This window comes from Protopterus annectens, chromosome 2.part1 (assembly GCF_019279795.1).
Source record: "Protopterus annectens isolate FY-2018-M chromosome 2.part1, PAN1.0, whole genome shotgun sequence".
Taxonomy (NCBI): Eukaryota; Metazoa; Chordata; order Ceratodontiformes; family Protopteridae; genus Protopterus; species Protopterus annectens.
In genome coordinates, this window is record NC_056729.1 from 780932306 (window position 1) to 780945410 (window position 13105).

General features: G+C 34.3%; 1 protein-coding gene across 4 annotated transcripts in view; it reads left to right on the top strand.

The window, feature by feature from the left end:
• The window catches only part of CRACD (capping protein inhibiting regulator of actin dynamics), a 1952305-nt gene that overhangs the window by 1469257 nt on the left and 469943 nt on the right, over nt 1-13105 (top strand). The window lies entirely within an intron of this gene.

Consider the following 13105-nt stretch of genomic DNA (forward strand, 5'->3'; position numbering starts at 1 on the left):
TTTGTAATACAAGAAATAAACTGCTTATACTTTGGAGAAACATAGGCATTACTGGGAGTACAGTGCAAATGGAAGCGGGTCTGTTCACAGGGATATAAAAATCTTTTTTAAGCAAACACTATCTGAAAAGCACAGACTGAAAATTCTACGTCATGTATAATGGGAAAACTAGAGGACTTGAGAAGCTGAAAGAATTATTGACCTCAGAAGTTTTCATTAAAATGTTGTTGGCCAGAATTCATGTGCTGTACGTTTATGAGTATCTTAGCTAAATTGGCCTTCACAGGCATACCTGTAAGAAGTGAATGTTATGTTTTCCTGCACAGTACACATTCTAAGGTATAAAACGGAATGACTAACATTTCTGGAAATTAATATGAAGTAGTCTGTAATGAATATTTCCATTTTTTGACGGTGTGTACCTCTGATAGAATGTGGCAATTATTTCACTTTGAGGGTTGGGAGGGTGGCCTAATGGTTAAGGTGTTTACCTTACAAACACAAGGTGCAGAGTTTGAATCTCACAAAGGATAACTGGCTAGGCTTAAAATGGCTTGCAAGGGCAGTTAGCCTAGTACTAACCTATGAACCACTTTCAAACATCAGAAATTTACACTGTCAGAAGGTAAATATTCTTTGTGAGTGGGGAAACAGTCTGTGTATGAAATTAGCTGACCACTTCTGTCACTCTATCTATTGTGCATGTATAAATGCATGCACAGACATGTATGTGTGTGAGTCAGCATGCATGCATGAGTATGTGTGCTTGTGCTTTGGAGAAGATTAGGAGGGAAAGTGTGTAAAAAAACAGAATTGCCACAACTTTTATTTGTAGATAGTTACGTAACTTCACATTTTTGAGACTAGGGCCAATTAATTAATTTTAATCCACAATCAAATGTGCCTTTACTTGTAAATTTATATATGGATGCATCCATGCACAGGAACGAAGAAGAGAAGAGAGGAGAGAGGAGAAGAGAAGAGAAGAGGACTGGAGAGTAGTAGAGAGAAAAGGAGAGAAGCAAATGAAAAAGCAAAGGAGTTTTAATAGCCCTTTGGCAGAGACATTTCTAGTTGTTGTGGTAGGTGACCACATAAAAGTGGTCCCCTTCCAAAAATGTTTCATTCATTTTATCTGTCACCAAACCCACTGGTTTATCAGTAGGATACAATGTAGAAAATCTCTGGTGAATTACGAGAGATTCAGCCCTCACCTTAATGGGCACAGGATCCGATTCTGCAGCACAGCATCACTGACTATATAGAAATGGTTCTCATTGGTTAAGTAGGTGTCAGCAGGAGAATATTCGTATTAGGTCATAGAAGAAGTATGGTACTGTTTAGGTAAGAGTGGATAGAGGGAATTTTGGCTAGTTGATCTGTGTGATATGAGTGAAGCAGAAAGAAGGAGTGTACCTCAGAGATAAGAGGATAATTATACTGTGTATGTTTAAGATGCTCAACAGGCTTACAGCACACCGAAATATGAAAAGGTACAAGGTTTTAACATACTCAATTAGACTTTTCTCTATGATAAAGACTTTGCTAGTGTAGTCTATTACCCAGTCTAATAGCATAATGGATAATCTGTCTGTCCTAGTTAGCTAAAGGCCTTCTCATTCTTAGAATATTCTTTTTTTTTTCTTTTTGTTTTTGTAGTTCCCTTTTTTCTACCATTCCCGTATCATTTAACCAAGACACCCATTAGAAACACAGTAATATACATTCAACATACGAATTCTGCAAAACAATCAAATTCTTTCTTTGTACCAGAGATAAATTTTTACTAAGTTAATTGCAAATGACTTATGATAGGAGCAAGTAGGATAGTGGTCTGTAATTCGGAGACAGTGTGCCAGGCAGTCATAGCATCAGTGGAACCTTCTTCTATCTACTGTCCTGCTAGGGTTTACCAGGATCAAGAAGGAGAATATGTAAATCCCCCAACAGATTATGTTGAGGAGCAGGAAGATGTACAACAATGTAAAGTAGTAGCCAAGCATAGTCTGGAATATTTTAGAATATGGGAAGTACAGCTGACTACTGCCATAACATTTATAATTATTATCAGGATCCTAGGTAAAGACACAGGCAACAAAGATGTGTGGCCAGCCTCCATGTTTACATTTTTTACATTTATATATTTGTTTGCATTTTTTTTTACATTTATATATTTTTTAACATGATTTTGACAGTATTTTATAACATTCTATCAATTTTACTAAATTATCAGGACGGCTGTTTAAGAAAAAGGGAACAGTTGATTTATGAACTCATTAAAAGATGATGTAATCAAGTTGGATTCAGTATAAAATGCACCAAGTCTGTAGTAGTTTTTATTATTTCTGATGAACGCCTGCTGTTATTAATACGAAAACGCTGTGTGTCATTAAACTAAAGTTTTTTTTACTGTTATATATCGGTGGACAAGTGGTTCCTTGTATGTTTTTTAGAGTGGAGCATTTGAATGTACATGCGATCTTTGGATGTTATTTTGGTTGTTGGTGACTAGTTTGCATTTAGTTTCTTGCTCTTATTCATTTTGTTTTTGTAGTTATAAATCACATGCATAAACTCTTAATACTTAGTTTCAGCACTATACTAGTCAGTCACTCTCACTATATACATACAACAATTATCTGATTTTGAACCAACGCTCTTCAATAATTTCAGTCTGTAGAGTGTATTTGAACTGTGAAACAATTAGACAAATTATCCTTGTAGGTGATCAGTCTGTTGATTAAATTCTCTGAAGCTTGATGTTTTCACTAGGCTAGTCACAGTCAGTCTGTTTTCATTTCTGCATTTATGCTAAGATCTAGTTACTCTCCAAGTAGACTTTCTTTTCTTACAGATCTGTCCTCTTTTTCTTCTGTACATTGGATCATGGCATATGTAAACTACATAAGAATTCAAGGTAGCAACCTGACAGGTCACTTTAGTTTCAGGCTACTGATTTTGCCAATATTCCTGGAATCTCATTTCGTCTCTTCTCTGCATTTATTTATTTATTTATTGACATGTGTTAACTGGGTTAGTCCAGCTGAGCCAGGGGCCCATTTTCAGTGGAGACCCGAGGAGAAAAGCTCCAGAAAATTAACAATTATTACAAAAGTTACAAAGATAATCAACAGATAACATAAGTCTACTAGCAAGTAATAACATGACATGACATAAGGCTATTAACAGGTAACAAATCTATAAATATTACATATTAAAAAAAACAGAGTAGGTATTTCTGAGAGTATTTTGGATTGCATGTCCTAATACATATTTCTGCTTACATTTGATTACTTCTAGTAGTTTATTTCTTTCTTAACACCTGTATTAAATAATGTACATTTAGATAAAGGAAAACAAACCTCATTATACATCACAGATGTTCTTTATGTATAACTATCATCAATCCAATATTACATAAATTTTTCAATTCCTGCCTTCTCTTAAACCTCACTCCTACTCCAGAACATTATTTTGCATGTGTTGTCCCCAAAATTTCCATTTTATTTCTATGTAATTTGCTTCTACCCTGTGCTAAAGATACCATTTCAAGTTCTTTTCTCTCTGTTACAATATTCACTACTTCAAATACAGTTTGTTTAGACTTTGATTTCCATTTTCTAGTAATTGCTTTTTTGGCAGCCACCAGAATTAAACTTAGCAAAGTTTTACTGTGTCTAGGCAATTCAGATCCTGTATCCCAGCTCAAAAGAATAATTTCCTTAGTTACACCTATTTGCTCACCCAGTATTTCTGGCGAAGTATTCTGTAGGGAATTTTTATAGTCTGCCAAATCATTACACTCTCAGAACATATGTTCCCAGTTACCTCTTTCTTCCGCATTACACCTCTAACATTTTCCATTTACCAGAGAAAACATTCTTTGGAGTAGGCTTGAAATATAAAAATACCAATGCAAACACTTAAAGATTGTGTTGCATACTTGGGAGCCATGCTTATGTGCTGCTATTGTTCGCTTGTAAATCGCTTATCCAGTTTCTCTTCCCAAACTTTTGTTACCTCATATGATTGATTCCAATAGTTATCATGCAGTATTTTATATGCCTTACTAACTAAACACCAGCTTCTGTTCTAGATTCAGCTAAAAACTACCAGAACAGGCCATTCACTTAGGATTCCCCTATCCCTTTCTCTTTGCCTATACTCTGATATCAATCCTTGATAGGGAAGGCAGTCTCTAGCCTGCAGTCCAAATGTCTTCCTGGCCTCTCTAGTTATTTACTCCTACTACGCTAGCTCCTTTGTCAGTTCTCTCCAGAAAATTCCAGCCCTGCCTCTTGTCTGTTCTCTGCACCTGTAATTGCAGTCATCTCTACTGGCAAAATCTCTTTCCTTCATTCTCATGTTAGTTTAGTTTTTAGAATACTTTCGGCTACTTTATGAATATAACATGCTGTATAGCTTTTGTTATTCTCCTTTAGGACCTGCATCCAAAATCCCTCTCTCTCTCTCTCTCTCTCTCCTCATTTATTGAATTCCCCCCTCTTTAATTATTATCCCTTTCCACTTTGAATTATAGCTTTCTGATTTTGTTATGTATATGAGCGTTAACTGTGTAGCTCTAAAATATCCCTTCAAATCAAGTAATCCTAAACGATCTTGTTCTGTTGGAAGGATCAATGCTCTTGCCCTCTTCCCCTCCCAGGTAAATTATTTCACCTCTTTTTTTAATTATTGTCCACAAATTCTCCTCAAGTTGATAAAAATATGCCTGACATCCATATAAAACTAAATAGACTCAAACATTTTCACTGCCTGTATCTTGCTCTCCATATCCACAAACAAGAGTTTCTGTTTCTTAGTTTTTGTATTATCTTTAGTTTACTCTCTCCCCACACATCCTTAGTTGCCATAACAGATGCCTGTTTAATCCATATTCCTAAAACCTTAATGTTATTGTGCCCCCATAAATATGTGTATTGCTGAACCAATTCATGTGTGGACAGGTAATTTACAGCTGCAGCATTTGTTTTATCTTCATTAATGTCTAAAAATATTCCATAACACTGAGATGTCCTTTTCTGGTTTTATCAGGTACAAAAGACTATCATCTGCAAGTAAAGCCAACTTTTCTTAATTACCATACCAATTATGCACTTGAATTTCTCAGTCCTTTACTTTCTTTACCATTGGCTCTAAATGTAAAGCAAATAATATACGGGAAAGAGGACACCCCTGCCTATTTGCTCTGTTCAGACAAAACTTATTAGAGAGGAACTCTCCCATTATAATTATTGCCTCCAATATCTCATATATCCTTCTAATTAACCTTATTATTTTATCAGGGTATGTAAATGCTTCCATTGCCCTAGTCATAAAATCCCAACTTGCACTCTCAAATGCTTTTTCTACTTCAAGATCCACCAACAGCAATGGTATTTTCTTATATTCTGCTTCCCCTCTGAATCATCATCATTCTATTAATTTTGGCAGATGTTTCCTTCCCCTCCAGAAAACCATATTTTTTTAAACAAGGGACATTATTGAGGTGTCACTTATAACATAGGCTATCATACATTTATATAAATGAGAACAAACCATACTGACATATTTTCAGTTAAAAATGTTATAAATTATATATACTCTTCCATACAGTCATTTTCGGTCAGACATTGCATAGCTTATTCAATTTCTGCCTTCCTTAGGCTTCATTCCTCCTCAAAAATATCGTTCTGCATGTAGGGTCTATATTATGATGTTGAAACGGCTGAACACCGACCGCCGTTTCAGCGACACATAAAGAGCGAACTACAAGTTACGTGAATGGCCAGATCACTGATTCTTTTCCTAGAGTAAAAGTCACTTGGCCATTGTCGTGAATTTGCCCTTTTCCCCACTGTAGCGTGATCTCAGAGTTGGTATATTTAGTTGGAGGCGAAGCCCCCCACTTTGTAATGTTTGAGCTGGTATGTCTTGTGTGGTTGGCCTACCGATTTTTTTCCCTAGGAAAAAAATTGGTGATCTGGCCATTCTCGTAACTTGTAATTCACACTTTATGTGTCTCTGAAATTGTGTTTGGTGTTTAGCCGTTTTGGCATTGTAATATAGACCCTGCATGTATTATTCCCAAGATTCCCATTTTTTTCTATGTAATTTGTTCCTGCCCTTTTCTAAAAATATCACTTCCATTTCTTTTATCTGTAGTATTATATTCACTACTTCTAATAGGATTGTTTAAGACTTTGATTTCACTTTTCTGGTAACTGCTTTTTCGGTATCCACCAAAATTAAACTCAGCAAGGCCATACTATGTCTAGGCAATTCTGATTTTATATCACAGATCAAAAAACAATTTCCTTAGTTACATCAGTTTACTCATTTGTTTCCAACATAGTACTCTGCAGCAAATTTTAAAGTCTATCAACTCATTACATTCCCAAAAATGTTCCATAAAACCACATTGACCCATATCTATCAATTTTGAAAACACATTTGTCATTCTTTTAGCTACTGTAGACATAAGCACTTTATAATCATGGTTTAAAATTGAAATGGACCTATATGAAGCTGGTCTAATGGGTCTTTACTATCTTTAGGTGTTACAGCAACCATAGATTTCTTCCAGGATGTTGGTGCTTCCCCTACTTTTAAAATATTGTTGAGCAAAACATTCCAGATCATTATCACTTTCTTCCCTCCTAACTTCCAAATTCCCATGGGAATACCATTTATTCCTGGAGACTTTCCTGCACATTGATTATACATCACCATTTTTATATTATCTCCTCCTATCTCAACTGTAATTGTTGAACCTCATCTACCTCTAGCCTTGGCATACTTAAGTCTTCCATAAATATTTCCATTTGTGTTCTTTCTTAATTTCCACATTTCTGTCCTTTATACACATTTTCATAAAATTTACAAAATATCTCTGCATCCACAAGCTCTCTGGTTATTTTTCTTATTATAGGCTGCCTAAGCTTGGCAACACCAATTTCTACTTTCTGTTGCCTAAGTTGTTGTGTTAAAAGTTTTTGTGCTCTGGAGTTATCATCAAAAACAGTTGCTTAACAGCAATCTTTCTAAATGTTTGCATATTATCCAGATACTCTTTTATTTCACTCTTTTACACTCTTCTTGTTCTGTGAGATTCCCCTTATTCTGCAATACCTTAAGCTTTGTCTGACCCTCTAAATAATTCCTGTTAATTCTTAACCATATCTCTTTTTCTTTTATTTATACACTATTTTTAAACTCCACTTTCATTTTATCCAACTTAGTAGCTATACCTTGTGAAGAAATTGCTATCTTCCATAATAACTCTTGAATAATTTTCACTATCCAGCCTTTAAATTCCTCAGGTGGGAAAGCACCAGTATCTCATTTTAATTCATTATCTTGCATTTTTTTCTTAGATTTTAATTGGCACATGACCTGAATAATTATTGGATGTTTATCAAAGCTTTCAATTAAATGCATATGTTCCTGTGAAATATAATTTCTGTTTAGTCTGGCCTAGTTACTGTACCTTGGGGAATATTAAGTAAATTCTAGCAGACAAAAGATCAATCCTGATGGCGTAAGGTTGGTATATCCACAAAACAGTCATCAGATAAAAAAGAAAATATACCAACCAAACATGACCATAAGAATAAAATATTTATTGAAAATGTAAGTGCTTTCATGCTAATATTATGGCATTCTTCAGACATAAAAAAACAAAATGCATCATGGCATTATGTACATGCCATAAAATCAATCAATAAAACAATCAACTAATTAGTGTGGTAGTTTGAGTGCCTTCAGTAGAGGTTTTAAAGGTATATTTCCATTTAAACCAGGTGATTTATATGCTTGCAAGGTTGTAATCCACTTCAGTGCAGCCACCTCTACCCTATTCACAATGTCAAACAGAACACCTCGTTGGCCCTCTTCAAATGCAATTTGGACAATTGGATGGGTAACTGTAAATTCACCCCAGGGGTTCCACCTGTGTCCCTCTTGGACAGCGGCAGTTGGTGCTGATTGTGGAAATAAGGGAACAACTTGGCTAGGCTTGTAAGGGCCCTAGGGCCTAGTTAGCCTAGAAACTTCTTATGATATCTCATGGCTGTTGTGTTGTGATGGACTTATGTCTGAGGGTCTGTATAGTGAAAGACACAATAATGTGGCAAGGCTGATGCAATGGAAACTTACAAAACATAAAGAATACAAGTAGCTGAGAAGTGCTGGCAATATGAACAGCACTAAATTACCAAAATGCACAGGGAAGGATCATTTGAGATCATCCAATGCCAACTACTGAGAAGAAGGGAACAAGAAAACCATATGTTATTGTTGACTAGTAGAGGACAACAGTGGCATTAACATGAAGAAACACACCTGTAGTGTACATAAGAGACATAAAATTAGTGTCAAGACTTGCAAACAGAAACCAAAGTAATATGGAACAAATATGTTCAGATATTTCAAATAACACTAGGAGTAGCTAGGCCAATAAAACAGTTTCCATTTATGCTTGAATGCAGAAGGAAGCAATCCTGTTTATGCTGCAGAAACTGAGAAGAATTAAACTTCAAAAACTGAAGTAATACTGATTTCATGAACTTTAACTATGTCCTCACTTAAGTCACAAAAATGTAGTACTCCACTAAGAACAAACACCAAAGTTCCGTATAAACAGACAAAAAACTTCTTTAATCACAAAGGTAATAACAATTCCCACTGCATGAGCGCTTTCGTCTGCCCAAAGCAGACTTCATCAGAATACTGAATCAATGGTGCCTCTAGTTTTTATACAATTTTTTAAAAAAGCTGATTAATCAATAATTAACTAATTAAACCAATAATTTGATGACAATTAAACAATTTTAGGTAGTTTTAAGAAAAACACTTTTGATGAATAGGTTAACCCTTAGTTAACCATGTGGTTTGAATTTAGAAATAACATTATAAAGTGCATCTGTGCCTGAAAAAGTTGTTGTTGTATGTAAACATCAATAATTTGTTTTGTATCAAAGTTGTTACAAAATACAAACTTACAATGGTTAAAATTAAACAGAGGTGAATGTAACCTGTTGAAAAATACACAATAAAAATAATAAATAAATCCATTGTTGAATTAAAAAATTCTGTTTGAGTTGAAAAATATATGTTAATATTCTATATCTAAAATATTTTAATGAAACATGTATATGAAAAAAATATATAAAAAAAAATATATATGCGTTATATATATTGTTATAAAAGTTAATATTTAATAAATAAGTGTTAAAACAACTAAGGTGATCACAACTCCTGTCAATATATAATGGAATGTAAACAGCAAACAAGGGATCTACACCTAAATGTGGTAATTTGACCATATGTAATTTAATTTTAAACTCATAGTAAAAAATCATAATAAAAAAGCCATAGAACCTCTTTGTATCTTGTTGAAGAAATAAAATAGTTGTTGTTAGACTGAAGTGGCTTTATCTATTAATATTGCTTTAATATTAATATATTCGTTGAGTCCCGGTGAGATATTTGACCTTAGTCTCAACTGCCATTTTATCTCCTTCTGTAATAAAATATTTTTAATGTCACCTCCCCTGGGGTCTGTTTTAATCAAGTCCAAGATACCAAACTTGAACTCTATGAAGCCAACACACTCTATAGAATGTTTGTAGAATGCGCTGGTCTCTGTTTTCTTTTTGATATCATTCACATGTTCATAGATTCTCTCTCTAAGTGTCCTCTCGGTTTTACCCACATAAAAGGAGGGGCATTTAGTACATGTAGCTAGATAAACTAGCATCCTACTGCGACAATTACTTTTACAAAATGAAATTTTACTATTCAATCCATTTTCAAGTTTTATTTCTTCCATTTGGTTAATGTATGGACATTGTCTACAACTACCACACTTGGTGGATCCTTTCTTTTTATCAAATGTTGTGTTCCTTTTTCAAATAATCTTTTGAAATTTGTAGCAGTCCTATATGAAAATAAAGGTTTATTTCCAACTGTCTCATAAATCTCTTTATTGGTCTTGAAAATAGACCAATTGTTTTCAAGAATGTTGGTGAAACAGTCTGAAAATCCATTGTATTCCACCATGCAAGCACCCATAAAGTCCTTAACATTGTTTGACTTGTTTTCTTTGGGTATAAACCTCCGACCCAACAGTGGTATAAATTTAATACCCCACCCATTGTATACTTCTTCCAAAATTTCACCAACCAGTTGCTTGGGATATCCCCTTTCCAAAAATTTTTCCATCAAAAAAGAAAATTCATACAATAAATCCTTATGTTCCGAGGTCATCCTCGCTATTCTAACCGCCTGTCCCTTAATAATACTTCTCTTTTGATGAAAGGGATGTTGGCTGTTGAATTGCAGATAACTGTTACACCATGTGTTTTTTCGGAAAATATTGGATTTAAAACCCTTGACCTTTTTGCTTAGGGTAATATCCAAATAACTTATACTTTTATGGTGTATTTCATGTGTGAAAGACAAGAAAGATGTAGTTTGATTTATGTATGTCATAAATTCCTTCAGATCATCTGAATGGTCTTCCTCCCACAATAAAAAAATATCATCCAAAAATCTGAGATATATTTTTATATTTTTCATATAGTGGCTAGAAAAAATGTATTGCTCCTCCCATTCGAGAAGAACAAGATTAGCATATATGGGGGCGCAGGCCGCCCCCATAGCCACCCCAGTAATCTGTTTGTAATATTCTCCTTGGAATATAATAAAGTTATTGTCAAGGACTATTTCAGTCAGTTCTAATATTAATTTCTTATTGTCCAAGGGGGAATTTAAATGTTTATAAACACAGTTCTCAAAGTATTCAAAACCTATTTCTCTGGGTATGCAAGTAAAAAGATCTTTGACATCTATGGTAACAAACTTAACAGTGTCTGACCATAGATTGTCTGTTATTTTACCCAGGAAGTCCCAAGAATCTTGAACCAGATGTTTTGAGTCCTAACAATTTCTTTCAATTTGTGGTCAATGAGCACTGCTAATGGGTGGGTTTTAGACTTTTTTGCAGAAACTATGGGACGAAAAGGAGGTTTCAATATATTTTTGTGTATCTTTGGTATTCCAAAGAATTGGGGTACGCAGGGATATGTTTGTTTCAAAAAATTGTGTGTTTCTTTCCCAATTCTGTTTTCTATAAAATATTCCTCCAACAAACTGTCTATTCTTCTATAGGCTATTTGAACCTCATTGTGTGGCACGATGGTATAGGTTTTTTCATCCATCAATAAATTGGTTAAAACATTGTTATAAGCTTCCTGGTAATAAATGACCACTCCACCACCTTTGTCAGGTTGCATGAACCTTAAATTTGTCTCTTTCCTCAAATTTTCAAGTAATGTTAGCTCATCTTCCTTTAAATTGTTAACTTTATTCAACCCTTTCAACCTACCAAAAGTTTCATATATGTCATTGGTAACTATAGCCTCAAAGGTGTTAATAACAGGATGTAATGGAGGGTTAAAAATGCTCCTCCTAGTGAGCATTTGAGTTTTATCAAGTGGTTCTCTTTCAGAACCTTCACTAGGTGTATCATTGTTAACTATTTTTTTATGTTTACAAGTAATTTTCAAATTTAATTTTCGAAGATATAGTTTTAACTCTAATAATATGTTGGCCAAATCACCAAAAGTTGTTTTAACAAATTTAAAACCCCTTGAAAACAATTCAAAATGTTGTTTTTCTAGTTTCAAGTTTGTATAATTATGCATTTTAAAACCCTTGTATAAAAAGGTAATACCATTCTCCTCTATTTTAATGTCATCTATCTCCCTCTCCTCCCCCTGTCCTCACTTAAGCATTAAAATGGTTTTGCAAACTGTAAACATTAAAAAAAAATAAAAGTAAAAAACATATTTAGTTAGATGTATCCTTTCAAAGGACTGGAATTTGTTTGCCTTTTTTATAAAAAACGCCAAAACGTTAATGGATCCAGCTGAGGAAAAATAGCACCCACGAACAAATATTCTTATTCATCAGATTCTAATGAAGTCCACATTTTTGTGGATGAAAGCACTAAATCAATTGTGTTTTACAATAAAGAAGGATAGGAATTTTTGTTTGTGGGTGCTGTTTTTCCTCAGCTGGATTTTCAAATGTTAGTTTTGCAAAGGCAATCCATATTTACGATGTTAGCGTGGTTAAATTGTATGTGAGTGTGAGAAACAGAGAGTGTGTGTGTGTGTGTGTGTGTGTGTGTGTGTGTGTGTGTGTGTGTGTGTGTGTGTGTGCGCTCACACGCGTATGTATTATACCTGACAAAATTAAAGTGCATGAAGAAAATTGAGCAATAGCAATCATCACATGAACCAATATAAACAGTGGCATATGGAAAACATATTAGAGAAGAGATAAATGTTATCCAGAAAGTAGACATTTACAGTATTCACATTGCGAGTGCTAAATATATGGCCTATGGTTTAACAATGCATATAACGCATGTAGCAAATTTTAGGCCCCAGATAAAGGTCGGATGTTTGCAGACACACATGCGTGCTAATGTGTGAGCTACATGATTATTATGGCTCTGTTGCATGTTTGGTATATCTGTAGCCTCCTATTATTGTGTGGCAAATGCACGGGCATGTGATGTAAATATACGCTAAGACAGGAAGAGCAAATGTAATGGGAGTATAATTGATAAAAATGGGATGAACCACACTGGTGTACACACCTGGGTGAAACATATCCCTTGAGCAAAGGTGTCTTAAGTAATTTTTGTTTAGAATTGTGTTGATTTAATCTGCAAGAAGCCTAGGATTATGTATAATAAGTAAACTGAGTGATTGATTAACTGATTAACTAAGGCAGAGACAGGAAAGAATCTATCACAGATAGGAAAGACGAGGCAAGCACTTTGTCCATATCAATCAATCAGTGGTTCAGTCAAGTTTGATTAATGTGCTTAAATCTAAGCAAAATATAAAGTAAAGAAAATATACTAATTACATCAAAGAAAAGAAGGAAAAACAGTGAAGTAAAACATAATAAGAAAAAATAGTCAAGTTAGAAAAAGCATTGCATATCTCAGAGAACACTTGCTGCAGTAACAGCCACACACAATTAATTATGAGCTTCCAGAACTGAGATATTGAAATCAAATGATAAT